The sequence below is a fragment of the Falco punctatus genome, assembly GCF_963210335.1.
Source record: "Falco punctatus genome assembly, chromosome: 8".
Taxonomy (NCBI): domain Eukaryota; kingdom Metazoa; phylum Chordata; class Aves; order Falconiformes; family Falconidae; genus Falco; species Falco punctatus.
In genome coordinates, this window is record NC_137588.1 from 46291993 (window position 1) to 46313485 (window position 21493).

Below are 21493 nucleotides of genomic sequence, written 5' to 3' on the forward strand. Positions count from 1 at the left end.
ACCAAGCTGTGCGCAACACCACAACCAGCACGAGGCCAGGGCTCAGCCTGCTCCCGGCTGGTGGGCGTCTGGCCCCAGGGCAGAGCCTGGCACAGGGACACGTGGCCACGGTCCTTCCCTGCGGGTGGTAGCGGTCACACAACCCCCGTGACACCCTGTCAGTTCATGTGCACTGGGGTGACGTGGCGAGGGGTCTTGCTGCTGTTTGTCAGAGCTTCTTGCAGGGCTGCACCTTGGGTGGTGGCACCAGGAGTTTGTGCTCTTGCTGCCAGGGATCCATCTCCCCTTGTCTTGGGATGTCCCCAGGCGTCATGATGGCTGGTACATCCCAGGCATTGGTCGGTCTGTCTGTCCAGCTCCCCCCATTTCCCTCCCCAGTGGGTCTCTAGAAGTGAATGGTCTACAATGAGAGCTGGTAATCAGGCAGATGATGCACTGGGAAGGGATCTGGGGAGCCTGTGTGCTTTTCCCTACTTGAGCAGTGACCTGATACCTGCATTACTGTTGGTATCTCCCTCCTGCTCTAGTTTCTCACATCCCTGCGTGCCCCTGCCCAGATAACATACACTGTAGAGCTGTGGTGTTTTTCCAGGGTTGGATGTTAACGTTAGTGAGGAAGGACCTGATGCCAGGAGCTCACTGGCCTTCCCAAGCACATGCAGCAGGCGAGGACCAGGACAGAACAGCCTGGAGCCTTCGGGTGGCATCCCTGCCCACCCATTCTGCTCTTAGCATTCCTGGTGCCTACCTGGAGGTGAGCAGCCAGGTGGCACCAGATGATCACAGCACATGAAGCCCGGGGTGGCTGTGGAAGGGGTGGGTGTCCCAGTGTGTGGCACAGAGGGGCCACCAGTGACCTGCATGTGGCACCCCGACCCACTTGGCTTTGAGTCCGAGCAGCAGCAGTGGGGCTTTGGATCTCTCCTCGTGCTGACAGCAATAGTTCCCATCTCATGGCAGTGAACTCCAATAGTAGTCGCAGTGCTTTGCCTTGCCGGTGCTGGAGCAGACAGGCACTGTCACCTCGGCGGCAGAGAAATGAGGGCAGAGAGGAGGTGCTGACTGGGGGAACTGGTGCGAGGCTGCAGGCAGCTCTCCCGCTCCCGCCTGCCATGCGTCCCTTGCAGCCGCTTGTGCTATAGGCTCGGGAATGTTTCCCCAGCTCAGCCCAGAAACGCTAAAACAGGCTCTGCCTGTGCTTGCCCGAGGCCAAGCTTGCACTCGTGAGACTCACACACCACGGAAGGCAAACCCCCCAGAATAAGGCCAAGGAGCACTGTCCCCAGCCCGTGTCAGGGAACACTGAAACAGCACTGGCTGAGAAGAAAAATTAGGCAGGATGAAAAGAAGAAACATAATCATGTCAATGCAAATTTGGGCTGAAATGATGTGAGTGAAATCCCCAAAGATGCGATGCCAACAAAAATAAAACCCAACAGAACATCAGAAAACCAAATTGCAACAAATAACATAAAGGCGGGGCGGAGGGGAGAAGAAGAAAAAGACTAATAATGTGGAACAGGCAGAAGAAAATGCAGGCAATTGGCAGAGGCAAGTGGCATCAAACCAGGTGGTGCAAATCCCCAACGCCAGCCAGTCACCAGGGAAAAACCCAGAGGAGACGACGAGTAACGCGAGGCAGAGCCAGGGCAGAGCGATGCTGTGCAGAGCAGAGACGGGGCTGCGCGGAGGCACAACATGCTGGGAGGGACTTGCAAACCAAACAGCGATTCAAGGGCAGGAACAAACTCATCTGAAGAGCAGAAGGTAAACTGCAAAGCCAAGCGATGTCATGCCGAGCGCAAACAGGCAGGGCTCCTGGAAATGCAGCTGTTTGAGGTGGATCGATGCTTGGTGACAAAGAAAGTGGAGCTGGGATGGGTGCTGGGGACAGGCTCTGTGCAGGCTGGAGCAACATGACTCCCAGGATAGGGCTCGTGAGGTGCCATTGCCACCCACCGGCATTCCCTGTGGCACTTGAGGGAGCTCAGCCACCCCATTCTGCAGATGGAGAAACTGAGGCATGGGGAGGGCAGGCAGCATGACTTTCAGGTGCCCTCCTTGATGTTCTCCCAACCCTGCTGTCATCCCAGGGCTGGGATGGGAGCAGGAGCACCACCCAGGTGTAGCCCTAATGTCACTGTCCTGTCCCTGCCTCCCTGCTCCCTCAACTCTCCTCTAAACCTCCGCTTGCCTCTTGCTACAACTGAAAAGCAAATTATAGAGCAAACCTCAATTTCTACTTCTGCCCTGATGAGAAGCACCAGTAAGCACCTGGCCCGAGGTCAGGCAGCACTGGGGAGGTGGGAAGGGCAGCGTGGACATCGGAGCCAGCCCCAGCCGTTCCTTCCTGCAGTGCTCGTGCGGCGCAGGCAGCCCTCCCCAGCACAAAGCCCTCAATGTTAAATTCATGCTGCATGCCTTACAATAAATGGAGCTGCAGAGACAATAGCAACCCTGGTACATTTAGTTCATAAATAACTTTAAAATATCAGTATTGTGGAAGGGAAATCTCTGTCATTTCACTGCAGTACTTTTCCATCAACGCTGCGCACTGCCTGCCCTGCATCTCGCAGGATGCATCCTGCATCGGGCAGGAGCAAGGCAGGGCTTGCACAGGTAGGGCCAGGCTGTTTGTCTGCCGCCAGGGAGGACATGGCCCCATCTTCCAGCAACTTCATCTGACCTTTTGTACTTGGGTTTGTGCTGGGTTAGTTTTGTTCTATCACCCTGTAACAAGATGGGGAGAAACCCTCATCCCACGAGTGAGAGAGCATTTGGGCTTTAATGAGGCCCTGTCTCAAAGCAGCAAATATATCGGTTTTCCTTTTAATTTCTCCAGGAAATCTTTGCTCTTGAAGGCTGAGTGAAGCGTGAGAGCTGAGAAGTCACCTGGGAGGGCTGTGAACTGATACGGACAAAGCCCAAGGGAAGCCGTTCCTCCTGTCCATTTCCTTCCTACGCTCTCACCAGCCTGTTCCTGGGGGCTTGGGGTCAAGGACCAAACCTGCCCTGTCCCCATCCCATCCCCTGCCTCTTGACCTCCTCGCAGTGGGGACAGACTCAAAGCAGTGTTACCAACGCCATTAGTCATGCGGGGAACGTCACCCTGCAGCGGGATTCATCCCTCCTCTGTAAATAACTCCTTCCTGCAACCTCAGTTGGAGGATTATTTATATCTGGCATAAGTCGTCCTCAGCAGGAGAGTGATGGGAGGCCACAACGCTCTGGAGAACACCTTGGCGTGGGGGACGTTGCCATCCATGGGGAGATGTGATGGGGTGGCTCCGGGCTGGAAGCCCCCCTGGCTAGCCCTTGGCTCCGGGCTCTGGGGCACCAGGGCTGAGCCCACCTGGGATCAGCGCCCGAAAGGAAAAGCCTCTCGAGCAGCCAGGCTTCGCCGAGCCTTAACCCAGGTTAAAGGGGGGGCTGGGGGCTGCATAAGCATGCCGAAGGATGCCTCCAGCGCTGGCACTCCCAGCTCCCCCCACCACCTGCTGTTCGGGGGCTGCTGCTCAGATCTCTGCCAGGGTTTGGGGTCAGTGCTGCCTCTCGGTGCCAGGGTTTCATCCCTGTGGGTCCCTCGGCACCCAGGGGTGTTGCTCTTTCGGACACCACAGGACATGTAGCTGTTACACCAGCCAGGGAGGGGTCCAGTGGGGTAGCATTTAACAACTAGAATTTACTTCCCTTGCCTTTAAGTGTTGTGCATTGAAGCTTTTATACACCGGTGGCTTCTGCAAATTAAAAAAAATAAGCAGGAGAAAAGGAATAAATATTTAAACGGTAAGAAGCTCATTTAGCCTCTCACAAACATCTATATCCCGGAGCAGTTTCTCAGTGAGCAATTTGCGTTTCATTACGGGGAGAGTGGACATGTGCTAGGAAAATCCATCCTTTGTTTATACCTCCAGTGACCGAGGCGCTAAGCAGCCTTCCTATCTTTTTACAGCAGCCTTCCAGCAAATCAACCCGCTCCATGGCCCATTAAAGCCTTTAATCAGCCACCTTGGTGACTTGCAGCAGCCGAAACACAAACAAACCCCACCAAGGCAGTAGGAGGGCCCAGTGCTGGGCTTTCAGGAGCAAATCCTGCTTTCAGCGGGGTTTGGTGTGGTGGGAGCCCCAGCAGTGCCTCAGTGCCCCAGGTGCTGCCTTGTCTCTGCATGTGGGGGTGAAGATGCCCCCCAGGAGGTGGGAAGGCACGTTCCCTGTGGAGCCGTGCTGGGACCAGGTATGGAGGGGGCTGTGGACAGGCTTCTCCCGGGAATGAACCCCGTGGTGCAGAGCTTGGGCACGTCCCGCTGATGCCACTGGTAGGGCTGGAGGTCAGGCAGGAGCAGGCAGTTTCACAGGGCTTGCATCCCTTCTACTGGTTCCCAGCTCCCAAGTGGAGAGCAATGGAGAGGCTCAGGCTGGCAGGGAGGGGACCCAGCTCAAATCCTGCCCAAGCCCAGGCCACTGTGGGGGAAGCTGGAGCCTGACCCTGTTTGTCTTCTGCAGCGAGGGTGGGAGAGGTGGGAGCAGCAGGTGGCTGGTGCCCAGCTCAAGCCTGGCTGCGCTTGTCCCCAGCCCACGCCCAGCAGCGCAGCAGGTAAGCAACTAAGAGCTAGCTCACACCGATGCTTTACACTGTGATTTCTCCCAGAGCCCGGATCCTCTGCCCCGAACGAGCGGTCTAATTAGAGGCTGTGCTATGAGGGCTGCCCACATACAGCTCCAGACCCTACGTGCAGCTCCAGACCTGCAGAGGGGCCGGCTGGGTTTAATCAGCCCTCCATGCCGAAGGATTAGCAGCAGCAATCTTGCTTCCAGCCAACCTCCAGATGATACAACATAATAAGACTTGTAACAGCCTCTTGGAAGAAAGAAAGTTATAGTTCCCACAGCAACTGTAACTCAGCCGTATTACACACACATATATATTAAGGCATAAATTTAACAACATATATTTTAATGCAAAATACCAGCAATGCACATGGGGACAAATAACAGTGGTTGGGGGATCCATAACATTTGGCTCTCCCCACTTCCCACCACTTGCATCTCACCAGCAGCGGCACGGCGAGGAAGACGAAGCCATCCCGGTGGCAGACCCTCTTGCTCCTGCTCCTGCGTGCTGGCAGAAGGAGCAGCACAGGGACACGCAGACAGACCTGTCTGCACGCACAGACACCCCCAGCCCTGCACATATAGCTGGTCACCCACGCGCACGGATGTGGCACGAAGTATAGAAAAGCTATAGAATGTAATAGTGCATCTCACGGGGCACCAACAAATGTGCTTGGATGAGGCGAGGATTTCTCCTGTTGCTCATCCGGCTGAATGCAGAATGAGATCCTTTCAACAGATTTCTGGGGGTTTTTCAACTATCTGGTGGAATTGCACAACAGGGATATAATTCTCTATTACATTTTATGAAATGGCTCCAACCCATGTCGTTTTAGCTCATTTTGCTAGCCGTCTTCTGGACGCCGACAGCAAAGCATGCGCGGTGCTTTCCCTGCTAATGCCACACAGGTTGCTCCTCATGGCTTGCAGGGGATAATTGCAGATGCAGTAACAGAAAACATGGTGTGGGCAAGTGCCAGTCTGATCGCTGCCTCTCCAGGTCCCTTGGAAACGGAGGTCCCCTGCAAATGGAGTGGTGTGGCCAGCAGGACCCATCCTGCCCACACCATCGCTGCTTTCCCTCCCAGCCAGTTGAAAGCCACTGTGGAGGAAGCAATTCCAGCTGGGGAAGGAGCGGGCATTAACACATGCCATAGAAGTGCCTGAGAGGCTCTGAGCGCGAGGGTCCTGGTGTGGCACAGCTGCCCGGTGCTCCTGGGGCAGGTGGGTGCTAAGGAGGTGGGAATAACCTCACTGGTGACCTTCCTCCTTAGCGTGGGAGATGCATTTAAGCTGAACCCCTTGCTCTTTGCTTGAGCTATGGGGTGGCTTTGCTATGTGCCTCAGCAGCCCTGCTTTGTGGGCACGGTCCCCAGGCTTGTCCTTTGTCCTGCTCACAGTGATAACACTGTGGTCGGTGTTATGAGCGGGCTGGCTCTGCTCACTTCCAACAGGTACCATGGGTCTGCACCCCTGGGGGGCTCTGCTGCTCCCTGGAGCAGGGAGACGCCTGCTTCCTCTGCGTGTAGTGTTTTATGCCTATGTCTTAACTCGACATGGCTTTATATCATCTTGAGACTGCAATAACAGCAGCTGAACTATTGGCTGCAGTTATGGCTGATGTTGCCTGAGTGTCTGTGGTATAAGCACCTACATTTGCACTTAAATTAGTTTGCTTAATTGCATCATCCCCTATATAGCTGCCTTGTGGGGAGGGCTGGTCTGTGCCACGATACGTCCCCTCTCCTGAGATCCAGCAGGGAGGCAGAGCTGGGACCTCTGCAAGTCTGAATCTTGCACTGCCTGATTTTAAAATATAAATAGATATGTATGTGCATTGTTTACAAAGCAAACCCAGCTAATCTCTCTATCTAGCTAGGGCTTTAGGATGTCCTTCCAGCAGGGATTTGTAGAGTTTGCTACAGTTATTTCCTAAGAATGCATTACCCAGGGTTTCGGATGAATAATGTAGGTCCTTGTTCGGCAAGTTACTTACAAATGTTGAACCTTAAACCACTGAAGTCAATGGATCTACTTGTGTGCTTAAAGTTAGCCACAAGCTTAAGTGCTCCAGTAAATCAGGGCCTTATAGCCTAATCTGGCACTCCTAATGTCTGCTGATATAAATAGCAAATGGTATTGACCCAAGGGTATGTTTGCCTTGGTCAATGTTGTATCCTGCGAGACAAATGCTGATGGTGGCGGCAGCAACACCAAAACGCCTGTGTGGCTCCACTCCAGGTGTCCTCGGCGGATACGTGGCACAGCCCCCTCCCAACAAACACCAGGTAAACTCAGAAGTGCCAATGCTTCCTGTCCCGGGGCTGTGCTTTGCAATCCGGGCGGGGCTTTTCATTTTAAACCCCTGCTCTGAGGAAGGGGAGGGAGTCCCCTTCCTCCTGGAGGTGACGGATACGTGTGCTGAGCGCCCTTCCAGGAGCTGTGAGTTGACCGAAGGGTTTGCTGCTGACGGGAAGGGGACGGGAAAACTTGGGGGCAACTGCTGGAGCGGGTGCTGCCAGCTGCCCACGGCCAGGAGCGGGCTGACCCGGGGTCCCCTGGCAAGCCCTCTGTGCTGCCTGCCACTCTTCCTCTGCCATGAAAGACGACAGGGCTCTCCAGGAAGGGGTTTGGTGGCAGAGCTGGGCAGGCGTGCTGCAGAGCCCTTTGGAAAAGCTTGCAGGGGTAAAATCCCAGCTCTGCTCCCTGCAAAGCCTTGAGAGGAGGGTGCCCTGGCGGGTGGGTGCCCCCGACTGCCACTGGCCCCACTTTGGCTGGTCCTGGAGCACATTACTGGGATGGCTTTAACACGTGCCGAGCCATCCCAGCCGCCCCAGCAGGTTCGCCCCGAAGGCTGAGCTGAAGAAATAGGAAGCACAATAGATCTCCGTTGGATGCTCATGGCTCAGTGCCCTCGGCAGAGCTGGAGCTGCGGCTCTTCCCAGGCCAGTGGGAGCGTGATGTGAACTACTTTGGTCTTGTCAAAAGTGATTTTGATTTATGTTTTTTCCCCCCATTTCTGTTTTTGTCTTGTGTGTGTGCAGCATGTGTGCTCCCGATGTGGTGGCACGGGCAGAGGGACCCATCTTAGAGCACAGCCCGTGGGCACAGAGCAGAGGCGATGTTTCAGCAGAGATCTAATCAGCAGTTCTAATTACCCCTGATTTCCTCTCACCTGCAGGACTCAGCTACTGGTCAGGCTGCATTACAGAGCTAAAACATCAAGCGGGACACACAGGCAGGGGATCCGTCACAGTAGAAGCACCCTGGGATGCTCACAGCCCTCCTCACCTCTCCGCTTCCTGCTCCTCCAGCCCAGCTGCAGGGACACTGGCGGGCACAGGAGAGCAGGTGGCGAGGGAGAGGAGAGCTAATTAAACTCTTCTCTAACCTCTGCCATGCTTTGGCTGGCAGGGAGCTACTCCAAGGGGAATCGAGAGTCGTGGTAAAGTAGAAAAATGAGGGCATGGGGTAGAGGGGCAATAAGGCATAAAATCACAGCTGGGCAGAAGAGGATGAAAAACACTTGCAAGCTGTGAGCTTTGCTCTCTTGTCTTTTTTATTCCCTGAGCAGCCCTGGGAAGGGATGCTCCCAGGACGCAGCCAGCCCAGCCTTCCTGGCACAGCTTGTCCAGTACAAGAAGCAAGAATCAAAGACACATCTTTATCTCACGCCTGTTGGGAAGTGGCTGGGGGAAGTGGCACGGAGTTTGGGACGCCCTTTGGACAACGTAGAGCAGGAGAATGCAAAGCCAAGCTTAAAGCATATAAAACCATGGTTATGCTGGTGGAAAGGGAGTTGCAGGTGTGGTGCAAAGAGAGGGAGATTCTGAGCTGCCTTGGAGAGGCGGGTGGGCTCTGGCTGTGGCACTGGGAGCCTGTGGGTAAAAGTCTTCATCCCCCATCACATTCCCTTCCCTGCTCTGCAGAGTCGCTCGTGCTTCCCATGATGGCTTGGACAAATTCTTGTGAGCGAGCCAGCAGCTCTCCTCTTGTCTCTTGTAATTACTGTCCCAGTATTCTCCTTGAGAGAGACCATCTGCTACTCCTCCATCACCAGTCATCTTCTCATCTCCCTGGCGTAGCCCTTTCCCCGGAGAATGTGGGTAATCGTGCTGATGGTGCATCTCCCGAGGTCCCGTGCTGCTCGTTATGCTCAATCAGATCAAAGGCAGACGCTCCATCGGCTGATGGACCAGCCATGTGCACGGGGGGCTCTGCTGTCCACCCCCAGCCTTGGACAGGACACGCTGGTCAAGAAATGAGAAGCCAGGCTGGTGCTCCTTGCTGTGGGCAATGGGACTGGGTCAGCCCATAACCCTCACCCCCGTCTCTCCATGCCTCACACAGCTGCTGAGCAGAGCAAGGCTGCAGCTGCAGGGGAACACCAGGACCTTTTCAGAAGTCAGGTGGGGGGGCAACGTCCACAGGGAGCCAAGGGCTGGGTTAGGACAGGCAGGACAATGGGAGCACTGGGGCAGCCTGGGAGCACTGGGGTGGCACTGGGTGCTGTTTGGGGGTCTACCAGCTGAAACGAATGGTTTGGGGGTCAGTAACAAGATGCATGTCAGAGAGATTTGCTACTCCCAGGAGCAGCAGGGCCAGGCTTCCAGTTGATGCACCAGCAGCGGTGCGGGCGGGAAGCGACACAGTGCTCGGCTGCACTGTGGTGCCCAGTGCTTTTAGTCTCTTGCTTTTAATCAACAGCAAATGAGTCTCTGGGGGCCTATTCTCTCGCTGCAGGATACCAGAAACTTTCATTGAAGTCAATAGAAGTTACTTGTACCCTTAGGCAGAAGGCTGTGGTCTTGGGAAGTTGCTAGGGAGCTGTGATTTATGCTGCGTGTCGCAGACTCGACCAAAGCTAGCGCCTGCCTCTTGGTATAATTCAAAACTAAATGCACGCTTATATAAAAAATACAGTAAAACCATCACATTTTATTAGGGGAGGGCGCGCGATAAATTTTTACATCGAAGCTTCCAGCAGCCAAAGATGAAAAGCGTCTTCAGAAAAATCACTGCCATGGAGATAGGCTTTCATCCTGCCGTATCAGGTGGCTCGTTTGTATTTTTAAGGAATCTTATTAGAGCATTAAATGATCTGTAAAGGGTAAAACATCATTTTTTTCAGTGGCTCTGGTGCTGGCCAAGCTTCGAGCCACTATGGAGCAGGGGGTGGTGGGCATGCAGCTCCAGGCACATGCTGAGCCCATTGAGGCTCACTGTGCTCCACAAAGCCCCGCTCCCAGCCTGCCTTCAGAGCCAGGTACTCGTTGTTTATTCGTGCTGGCAAACATCCTCCTAAAAGCCCCTATAAAACTGATTTTCTGTCTGTTAATCAAAATTATTGTCTACAAAAATATATGTGCACCTCCTCCAGAATTTATCCCGAAGCTTTAGATGTGTATTCATACGGCTGTGCCAGTGGATGAGCCAGGTGCCGCCTGTGAGCCTCCTCCGCCCAGCTTGCCTGTGGCTTTGCATCGGCATGTACGTGGTCCCGTGTGCTGAGCACCACGTGCTGAGTCCTTGCAGCAGCCTCCAACCCTCTGGGCTGGAAAACGCGGTTCCTGGCTTTTGCTCCTGTGCTCTCCCCCCAGTCCTGCTGTCCTCGCTTCATTCACTTTCATCCAAGAGCTCATGCCACTCTCCCCTCGTGAAAGCGTCTGCTTGCCCATCTGCAAAGCTTTGAGAAGGGCTTCCCTGGCTCCAAGCGGCCCTTCTGCTCCAGCTCCGGCTCTCCCCTCCCAAATCCCACACCGTGACTTTGTAAGGCAACTGTATGTTGCAAATGAATGATTTTTAAAGACCACCAAGCACATAACATCAGAAATTCTTAAACTGTTGCAAGGCCAGAAATAAAATCTACGCTTGAAATCATGGAAGTATTTCAACACAACGTTTCAGGTTTAAAACTGCTTGAGAGTTGGTGAGGACAGTTTAAGCGTTTACAAGCTATGAGGCTTACTGTATGAAGGAAGAAATAAAATGATTGGGACAGCAAGAGATGAGCAATTTTGCAGACATTTGTCCCTTCTTTTGGCAGCATTTCAAGGACATCTGGCACCACCTGGACTTGAGCAGCTCCGTGAGTGCAGCAGCTCTGCAGAGGAGCTGGGGGACCTACTGTAGCAAGACGATGCACTGAGGGGTCGCCCCTGCGGCAGGGATCAGCCCTGGTGCAAGGACACCCTTTGCAATGAGCCCCAAAAGCTCCCAGTCATCGCAGTGCAGAGCGTGTGGTTGCTGCATCTCCAGCAACCCGGGGCCACGGGCTGGGCCAGGAGGGGCATGTGGAGGGAGTCGATCTGCAAACCTCTGTGATATCTCTGTTATTCTCCACGTACCAGTTCCCAGCAGCATGTGGTTAATTCCCATGAAAGCTTCCAATTCATTATTTCATAAGAAGATTGGTTTTCACAAATGAGCGGCTTTTAAAAATGTCTGAGTGTACATAATCAGAGCCTTCTGAACTTAGCCAAGGCTGAACGTAAAATAAAGGTGTGCGGTTACTTTGCTTGCACACCTACTATAATTTTAAAAGAGGAGTAATTCACAGAAAATTATCCCCATCCCCGCACAAGAAGGACTTGCAAAATTTGTGAAGTGCTCAATATTTTTTATGAAGTGTTTCTAACCCTCTTTTTTTTTGTGAAGAAGAGCTTGGCAGGGGAGAAGCTTACCTGTTCATAAATTAGCAGGCAAATTGAAGAGGATGTATAGTCTTTTTTTTTTTTTTTTCTTCTCATTACATATAACCCAGCTCATACTTTTAAAATATTTGGGGGTGGTAGCACTGCAATGGTGCTCCAGGAGGGGAGACTTGGGTGCCAGCGTGAGGCTACGGCTGGCCGAGCACCAAACCGGGCCGTGCCCCCCTCGCCTCCATTGCACCGCCTGGGTCCCTGCCCTGCATTTGCAACACCCACAGGAGAAGCTTCGCTGTATCATTAGTTGCTGAGGTGCTGACTGATGGAGCCTGGGAGCATGCACCAAGGGCAGGATCATTTTATACGTGACCTGGATCCTGTATTTTTCCACTGGCTTTTGCTCCCCGGGTCTGTGGGACTTGGCCAGGCCATGAGCAGCCCAGCTGTGGCAGCCTTTGCCCTCCAGATGTGCTCCTGGGTTTCACACTGCCTGGTCACCCGTGCTGCCCATCACAAAGCTCTGTTATCCAGCATTTTATCCTCTCATTAAAAAGGGGGAGTAGCTGCAAAAAGGAACCTCAATTAAGAAAGGTGAAAGTTAAAACATCAGGAAAAGCTTTTAATTGAAGAGCAGCCCTGCAGGGAAATGCAAAGGCGAGTTGCCTGTTTGATAGTTTTACAGACGGTGATAATGTCACACTTTTTGGAGAAAGGAGAGGGAAGAAAAGCTAGCTGGGGTGCTCAGGAGCTTTGAAGAAGTAGGACGCATGCAAAAGGAATGAGAGGGATGGGAGAAAGCACCGTGGTGCATTGCCTGCTGGCTCCCCAGCACAGCCCACCTCCTGGGGATGGCCCCGTCCCTGGGACCCAGCACCTCCATCCCCCTGGCCAGCACCCTGGTCCTGGGTGCAGCAGTGCTCCTCAGAGCTGCCTGGCTCAGCCAGACCCAGAGAAGCCCCATTTGCCCCACCAAGTGTGTGCAACTCCCCAGGCTATGGAAAAGTTTCCCCTATTTAACTCCAAACGTCAAGGAAAACCAGGCTTTCCCATAATGGGAGGGGGCAGTGCTGGCCCGCAGCCCCCACCGCTTTGCCGTGCCTGCCCGGCAGCAGGGACCCGCGGGAGCAGGGCTGCTGCTACAGCCCTGCAGCTCTTTTCTGCCCTATCTTCATTTGACCTCCTTCTTCTTCACTTCCCTCTCTTTTATAATTCTAGTGGCATTTTATTGTTGCCCCCATCCTGCCCCTGGGGGCTTGCCTCGGGTGAAGAGATGCAGCCAGCAGCAAGCTCGGCACAGAAGCATCTTCTACATCTCTGTAGTTTATGACCTGGAGGAACAATTAAAGGAAGGTTTGAATCCTCCCTCTACATCCTTAGAGAAACCACCCCCAAAACTTCCCTTTGCAAACGGAGTAGGAATAACTCAGATAATTCAGTCTTTTACCATTACAGGGTTTTGGTGAGCTCAGATTTTTGCTTGCAAGGATACACTGCTAATAAATCCTGGTGGGCTCACAGCATTCCCTCTCTGGCATCCCAGCTCCCTGATTGCCGCTCCCAGGAGAAGTTGCCCTCCACAGGACGGGGTTGCAATGCCTCTTGCCCACCAACGCAGAACTCCCAGGAAGATCAACACTGTATTATTTTGTCTGGGCTGTGGTCACCAGCGATGAATTTCTCTGGTTAGGAGCACGCCGGCACTACCCCAGCCCTGTGCTCGCTTGCTCACGCGCAGAGCACAAAGCCAGCATGGGCTACCGGGTGGAAAGCATCACGAGGAGCGCAAGGTATGGCTCAACCCCAACTCAATCAGTCTGAGAACATAAATACTCCCAGGGGAGGGAGTTACAGCCGTGAAGGTCCTGTAGCTCTTGAGATTCACTTAGGTTTTATCTCGCCTCCAAATCAGTGGGAAGCATCAGCTGCCATTCTTGTTAGAAAGATGCTTCTCTGAAGCACACCTTGCAGTGAGGAGGTGGGAACCTTGGGGCTACTGAAATCGAGAGGGTTGCTCCTTTTGGCAGCACCTACGCCCAGGGCTGCATTTTCATTAATATCCGAAAGAACTGGTTTGCAAGCAGGAGCGTCAATAAAAACAGGATGTTTTACCAATCTGATCACATACTGAGAACCATGAGATTGGTGGAGGATTGTGAGGAATAACACTGAAATCACAGAAATCTCAGGGCAGGATGGGAGCCAAACCCAATGCCGAATTTGTAGCAAGTCAACTATTAAGTCATCTTTTCCCTAAAAGCCTTTTCTAGGTTTCACGCTCATTAAATCAAGGGAGGAGACCTTCACATCTCACCAAAACTAACCAGGCTGGCTCAGTTCTCAAATTCTGGCTGGCACACTCTTGAAACGAGATGCTGAGGAACAATCTGCAGCTGGGGAGTTATTAGCAAAAATTATTCGGTGAGTAGTTTGGAACAAGGAATAAACTTGAGAAACTTCAGCACTTGTTGGCTCATCACAGGGAAAAAGAAGAGAGAGAACTCAGTGCCTGAATTATTTGTGATGAGTTAATTATGCTGGCAAAGGATGATGGAAGACAGGAACAGCAGTCAAAATTTTCTGCCTTTTTCCACCTACGCGATTTTCTTAGATCCACTCAAAATTAATGTGGTGTTCAATATTAGACCCTCTCAGGCGCCAGGTGACTCTTAGCCTAAACATTTTTTGATTTACTACTCTGTCCGGTAGCACTGTGCCTTATGTTTTTTGATCTCTCCAAGATGTAAATCAGGTGGGAAGTGAAAGGCTTTGATAATCCAAGGTCCTGCTTCTGCAGGGGAGAGGACAGCTCTCCCTAGATGACCCTAAACACTTCCAAGATGGCAAAGAGCTTTCACCTTGCAGGAGCAGCCTAGAAATAATGCAATCGTGAAATTAGAAAGCAAAATGCAAAGCCCAGGAGGTGGTAGGAGAGGAAGATGTGGCACAAAGACCATGAGCTGAGAGCTCCTGGGGACATTTGGGGCTGGGAGATGTGAGGCCAGGAGAAGCATCTCCCATCACGGTTGAGTTTGGTGAACCAAACCTCCCCACAGCCCTCAGCAGGATTGTCCGTGCTCAGCCCCTCAGGGCTGGCCCTGGCGGGTCTCTTCCCAGGTAGCTGCAGGATTTACACAGCTATAATTTTTCATCCCACTAAAAACTGGAGATCTTTCAGGAAAGCTGCCTTCCCATGAGACTTCCCACTGAATCTCATACATCCCAGGGGGCTGCAGAGCACCCAGCAAGCTCCGGTGTGTGTGGGCTACGCTAAATCCAGAAGCACGCAGGGTATTCCCCACGGGGGGTGCGTCACCTGCTCTTGTGCACACAGAAGCTACCGTCTGAGCAGAGATGAAAACCCTGCTGGGATCAGTGCACCTTTAATTAATGGCAATTTTGTGGAAAATACTCTATGTCCAAAATGACCCTGTGAAGAATTGAGGCATGCTCTATCGGTCTGGTTTTTTAATCACATGTATCGGGATTTATTGAGACATCCAGGCTGTGTTCTCTGAGCTTTAGGAGGCTCTTTCTAGTAAAAATCCATGGATTTTAATGCATTTGGTAATGGAATTCCAATGGAATTTTGAAACTGGAAAGAAGCCACTAGCGAGACTCTTCGGGGCATCACTCTTGGCACCTAAAGAAAAAAAATGGAGACGGAAAAACTTAATGAAAATATATATTTGTATAAACAATCAATGAAGATCGTGTTTGTGCGTTAAACAACCACCTTGAAATTGGTCTGTCTCAAAGGACTGAGCAATTGCAGACTACCTTAGCATGAATGATTTATGACATTCATGAACTTGGCAACTGCATCAGTTTTCCTAAACCTGGCAGCAAACACCACCTGCATATTAAGTAAGATTTATGATTTATAAAACTCACCTCATTATGCAGAGGAACATGAATTGTCTTATGTGTGCAGTCTATAACTCCCGGGACAGATGAAAAGGCAGCTATGACACACAATTTATGTGTTCTTGCTGCTGAAGTTGGTGAGGGAAAAACAGGGAGAATAACTAGGTCTTTGAGTCGCGTATCTTCAAAGCTGTCCACATCCCACATCCCTCTCTCTCCCCACAGAATGATGCTGTGGCTAAAATTGCCTGCTCTTTTGGAGGGAAAAAAAAAAAAAATAAAAAAGTCTTTCAAAGATTAATAGTGGAGGTCATTTGAATCAATGTGCTAAATTATGCCCTCCCTCCAAAAAACACAGGACTAGGAAGCATCCGAGATGCCTCTATGGAAATAACACGCTTGGTGTTGAGCTCATTGCTCGTATTTTTCCCCACCTTGTCCTTTTCTGATTTCTCTCACCCAAGGACGCAGGATCCCGGCTTCAAGGAGTGAAGATTTTGGTCTCAAAATGTGGCATGGTTAGGTGTGGAGCTCACGTCCTCCAGAAAGGACTGAGGCGGAGAGCACAGGAGCCCAGGGTACAGCTGGTTTCCCTCCTTTAGGGTCAGGAGAGCATTGAAAGGCTTGAAAACAGACAGGGCTGATGGACTGAAAAACAAGTGACATGATCCAAGGAGAAAACGCCACAGGGCAGAATTTACCCCAATCTATCACATGAATTTCAGCAAATTGTGCTTTGTGTGTCTCATTTCCTCATTTGCTTAAAAAAAACCCCACACATCCAGAGAGCAGATGCTGGTACAGTTTGGTAAGTCGTGCTGTTGGGGGGCTGTTGGAGTGCCCTGGAGCTCTCTGCTTACTGCTGAGAGCAGGAGAAGTCCCAGCCCAGGGCTTGCCCTGCATGCCCAGGGCACCAGAGGACACAGACACCGTTGCTGCCTTGGCTTGGGCAGGGCTCCCACAGGCTGGGCAGCGGTGTCTGTGTCATTCCCAGGCTCCTGGATGCACGCCCATGGAGGGCTGGGACCCCCGCAGGGACAGCAGCGGGGGGGGGAATTGCTCCTGGGGCGAGGAGCGATGCCTGCTCACCCCCCCCGGCCTCAGGCTGCTCCTGGACCTAACTGGTGGGTCACAGGCAGGACACAGGGGGGCCATGGGAGCATCGGGCCCCCTAAGCCCTCCTGCTACGCAGCAGGAACGCTATGCGTGGGTGTATCTGCTACGGCCGGGCAGCACCTTCCCCGCATCCCACCAGAGCCATCTCCTTCTGAAGGAAGGGATGCCACCTGCGAGCAGCAGTTTAGAGCAGTCGTTTGAGCTGGCCCCTCAGCCGTGCAGCGTGTTGCTAATTACACCCAGGGGTTTCGGCTTCTGCAGGAGAAAAACATGTGCAAAGACTTTGGGTTTGTAATTGGCTGCAGTGCTATTTAAATCAATTTAAGCTGCCTCCATGCCTGGCCTGGTCACTGGTGTTCACCTTGTGCTGTAGCTGTCTGTGGAGGGAAGGGGTTTTGGGGAGCGAGCTGGGGAAAGCCAGCCTGGTGAAAGGCAAAGGTGGGGAGAGCCCTCTGCAATGTGGGTCCCTGCAGCCCCCCAGCTGAGCACCCCCTGCCCCTAAGTAAGCGGGGGCTGAGGGAGCTCCAGGAAATCAAGAGGTGGGTGTCTTGGCTGTGTCCTCCTTCAGCCAGGAAGGGTTTGGCTTGTGCCAAACGTGTCTGTACCCTGGCATGCTGATGAGGCTTGGCTCAGCAGGAGGTAAGGAGCTGAGGCTGGAGGCAGTCAGGATATATTCTCCTGCTGCTGCTTGGGGGGGACATGATGCACTGTCTATTTTCTGCAGTAAAAGCCTGCATTGAAGCTCTTCAAAATACACACTGGTGCTACTGGAAAGGAGGGAGTCAGGAATGTGAATGATTTTGGTTTTCCTCCCTCATTGTCTTATTGCCAAGGTAGCAGAGAAGGAGCATTTCATCTGTTTAAGCACAAATCAGGAATTCATCTCTTCCATATGTTACCCTTTTGTTTCACACCTATCTTGTGAGGCTGATTTCAAACTGAAATTGTTGTAACTGTATGTATTAAATAAATTGCAAGCTCTACCTGGGCTGGGTGTGTTGGCAGCAGCTGATCCAACAGGAGCTTCTTGGCACAGGCTCTGCCAGGCAGGGAAGCGTCTTTCTCTCCTGGCTCTGTATTCAGTGAACACAAAGCAAAGTGTGTTTGCACCAGAGGAGCTGCACAAGGTTCACAGCACTGTAGTCCTCAAAGGAAAGGACATGTGTTTAGGAAACAACAAAGGAAATAACAAGTATGTATCGACGGAGTGATTTATACTGGTTTCAGAATAACAACCTGTATTCTTTATCGAAAGACAAAGATGTTGCCTTGGGACTTAGGTGCTGGCTGGGGAGTTTTGCATCCTCCGAGCTGCATTGGGAATGGAAAGCGATGGTTCTCGGCTGGTGGGTACAAATCCAGAGAGCAGGTTAAACTATCATGGGTAAAAGGACAGTGGGCAATTGGTGCTGCAAGGAACTGGCTTGGAGGAAATAGTGTGGAAACACACCCTCATAATGGCCTGGAGGAGGGAGTACAGACCACTTAAGTTTCCACGGGCTGTAAATTTGGTGACTCTGCAAATACTAGAGAGCAAAAAGAGCAGAGAGGCTGGGGAGACAGGAAGCTAGCAGTGAGGGAGAGGCATGTGTGCTGCAGGGGAGCGATCCTTCCAAAGCCATTTAATTAAGGGAGAAATGAGGGAAGCAGAAATGGGGAAGCACATTTGGGTCTCAAGCGGGGATGCTGCAGGGTATATGGGAGAGAAGATGAGCCTATTCCAAGACATCAGGCCAGAGCAGAGGACCGGTGTGTACTGGAAAACCCCACTGTGAGCCAGGGTGAGAGGATGAATCCAGCCCTGCTCAGCAAAGGGCAGAGGAGAGACTTGTGTCAATGCACATAGAGCATGAACCCCTCACAGACGGGTCCCCAGGGGCTTCCCCTGGCTGTGAGGGCAGCTGGCTGATCCTGTCAGCCTTCCCACCATGGCACGGCTTGGCTACAGGTGACCTTCAAGCCCGTGTGTCCTCTTGGCAGAGCTGAGACCAGCCTTCAGAGCTGCAGCATCCTTCCCAAAATGACTCTCCCTTTGTACCTCAGCTGCTTCAGATCAGGGTAAAAAAAATCTGCAGAGTACAGCATTTGGAAGTTTTCATTTATAATACGCTAATTGCCCTCATTATTATGGTTCCTGGAGGCACCTCAGATCCTTATTACAGCAGCTGCAATTGTGTAGGGGTGAGATGTGCTTTGCTGCTCCCTCTGGTTGCCTGCATCCTCGGCTGAGTGACAGGTCTCTGCTACATGCACTGTAGGAAGAAGGTCTGATAAGCTTCTGGCAGACTCTCAGGCAGCCTTCACAACTGTCCTGTGGCTGGTTTATTGTTTCTGTGTTGCCTTCTGATTTATTTCATGATGCTTTACAGGCTGGTGCTTGTTGCTGGCCCCACTGGAATCATGGGGGTGAAATTGGGGACACCTGGAAGGATGCTGTCAGCCAGCTCTGTTGAATGCCCACCTCAAACCTTCATGTTCCTGCTACAATCCCCCCTGAGATGATTACCTAGCCAAGCACCTGGCTGGCAGTTCACTGCAACAGTGGTACATATGAACTACTAAATACCCAAGCCAAACGCCTGCATCCCTTCCCCCCCCCCCCCCCCGCCCCGGCCCCGTGCAAATGGGAGGGTTTATTTTTGCCCTGCTGCCCTCTTTTCATTACTCCTGTATGCTGCAGCCTGCCTTTCCCCTGGCCAACCCTTCACTAAGCGTTTGGGGATAACCCCAAATCCAAATACAACTTTCCTCACCCACACACCAAGCGTGATGGGGCTTGGTTTGTGATTCACCCTGACTCAGGGTGCAGACTGATGCTACGCTGTGTTTGATCCATCACTGCTTTTTCTACTAGACTCCATTTCGGTGAGCAGTAAAGTGACTGAAGTGCAGCTGTTTTGGCAGCTGCCTCAATGAGCCTTTTCACACCGGGTCACCTAAAGTCATGCCATCATCGCTCAGGGTAACTCCAAGGCATCTAGGAGCCAGAGAGCAGGACTGCCCTTAGATCCCTGCCAGTGGGAAATAATGAAGGTGGAGAAGCTAACACAGAGCTCCCCAAAGCTCTTGTCATGCTGCCGGCAGCCTCAGCCTGCCTCAGCACTGGCAGATGCCTCTGATATGCTGCTTCCACTGAAAACTGTGTGTAACTTCTTGCGTTTTTCCCATTTACAGTGATGTCCTTCTGAGACGGATGCCTACGGAGCTGACAAATGCAGCCAAGCGGCTTGAAGCTTTGTAGGAAAGGAGTTACCCCTGATCTTCTCCTACGGGAGTCAAGCGAATGCTCTGCTGCTGATCCCTGTGGGAGTAGGGACAGGACATCCACGTGGAGCCCTGCATTTGCAGCTGCCAAAGGGCTGCCTCACTGCAAAACCAGCCTCTGCAGTGCTTCAAAGCAGCCTCACGTCTGGCAACAGTTAACAGGAAGGAAACTAATTGGGTCCCCAAAGGGCAGCTCCTTCACACTGTTTCTGTGTCACTGTTGCAGGCAGCTGCTGCCTGGTCCTCACTGCGGATTGTCCGAGATGAATTGTATCACCTTGCCCTGCAGTCCCCCCGCTACCAGCCCCTCACAGTTTTTCCCCTTTCCCTAGGAAGGCTCGAGGGCAGGGAAGTACAGGCTCAGGAGCTGATCCTGCCTGATGCAATGCATCCTCCAGGTCACTTGAAGCCAGTGAGCTGGAAGCTCTGGATCTCTTTCAGGGGTTGCTCAGTATGCCAGCTCACTGCCTGCCAGCTCACTGCCCGAGCACCAAGGGCTACGGCCATGCATTTCACCAGCACAGCTGGCTACATAGCACAATTTAGGGAGCAGAGGGGAACAGAACGTGAGGCAGATAGCTTCTGACGGATCAATGTGCGTAGGAGCAGGGAGGAAAGCTGCAGTAGGTACAAAGGGCATTGCAAGTGGTGCACTTGAGGGGAACAACTAACTGTAAGTTGAATCCCAAAGCCGTGGCTCTTAGTGAGCAGATGGTGAGCACCTCACCTTTTGGGAGCGGGGACTGAACTTGTCTGCTGGCCTTGCACCCGGGGGTTCTGAGGGCCCTCGCTGCCTGTGTTCCGCTGTGCTCTGACACCCGCAGTCAGCCAGAGCCCAGGTGCTGTGCCCAGGGCTGCTGCAGGTCACATCTGGCTCCTTAGAAGCAGCCAGAGGGGGATGTTTTGACCTTCAGAGCAGGAGGATTTCCTCGGTCTCTGCTGGAAGCAGAAACTGCTGAAGCACTTGCCTGTTGCTTTGTTGGAGCAGCCGGTGCGGCGGCGCAGGGTGAAGGGCCTGCTGCTGCGGTTCCGGGCAGCCTGGCCTCCCCGCCTGAGACGGGGGACAGCGGGGCGGCGCGGGGAACGCAGGGCTCCCCGAGAGCCACTTCCGAACGCGTCAGTGGTTTAATCGCAGCCCTGCCCGTAGCCGGGACTTGTCAGCCCTGTGAATGAAGCTGTCATTCTCCCGGGCTGGTGATTCACAGGAGCAGCCGGAAAGCAGCGCTAGCACGGCTGGCTGCTGCCCCTTTCTGGCGACAGGGGAGGGTGGCACTTGTGCGTCCCCCTCCTGCCTTGCTGCCGGGTCGGGGTGGGCACCCCAGGGCTCCGCATTTACACAAGCAGCGATGCCCGCGGGATGAAGGCAGCCTTGGGGACGGCGCAGGGCCTGGCCCTGGCGGGGGGGTTAGCAGGGGTGTGCGCTAACCATGGCTCGGCTGTACCGGCTGGTGGGCACTGGGCCCCAGCCACGGGTCCTGGTCCTGCAAAATGGACCTTCTCAGGTGGCCACAAGCAGGTGGAGTCGTGCCCTGCCCTGCCTGGCCCCGGACCCGCGCCCGGCAGGCCCCGGACCATCCCACCCCCGGGCAGGCCCCGGACCCCGTGGGGCCGTGGGAAGAGCAGCCGCGGCCCGTGGGCGGCCTCGGGCAGCTGGTGCCGGGCGAAGTGACCAGCTCCACGGGCAGCCCCGGAGCCCCGGGCACAGGCAGCGCCTCGGCGTGTTAGTGCCGCACCGGCGCTGGGCCCCGCGGGTTTAGTGTCTGGCGGCGCGTAGCAGGTCGTGCCTGTGGGGAACGGCATGAAACTGCCGTGAGGGGCGAAGAGCCGAGGGCGCAGGCAGCCAGAGGCCTGTTAGTACCGCCCCGGTACAGCCCTGCTCACGGCTGCGCCTTGCCCCGCCCGGGAGCGGCGCTCACCACCGCCTGCAGGGGAAGGGCCCTGGGTGCGCCTCAGCCGAAGGGCCAGGCCCGGCGCCCCGCTTGCGGCGC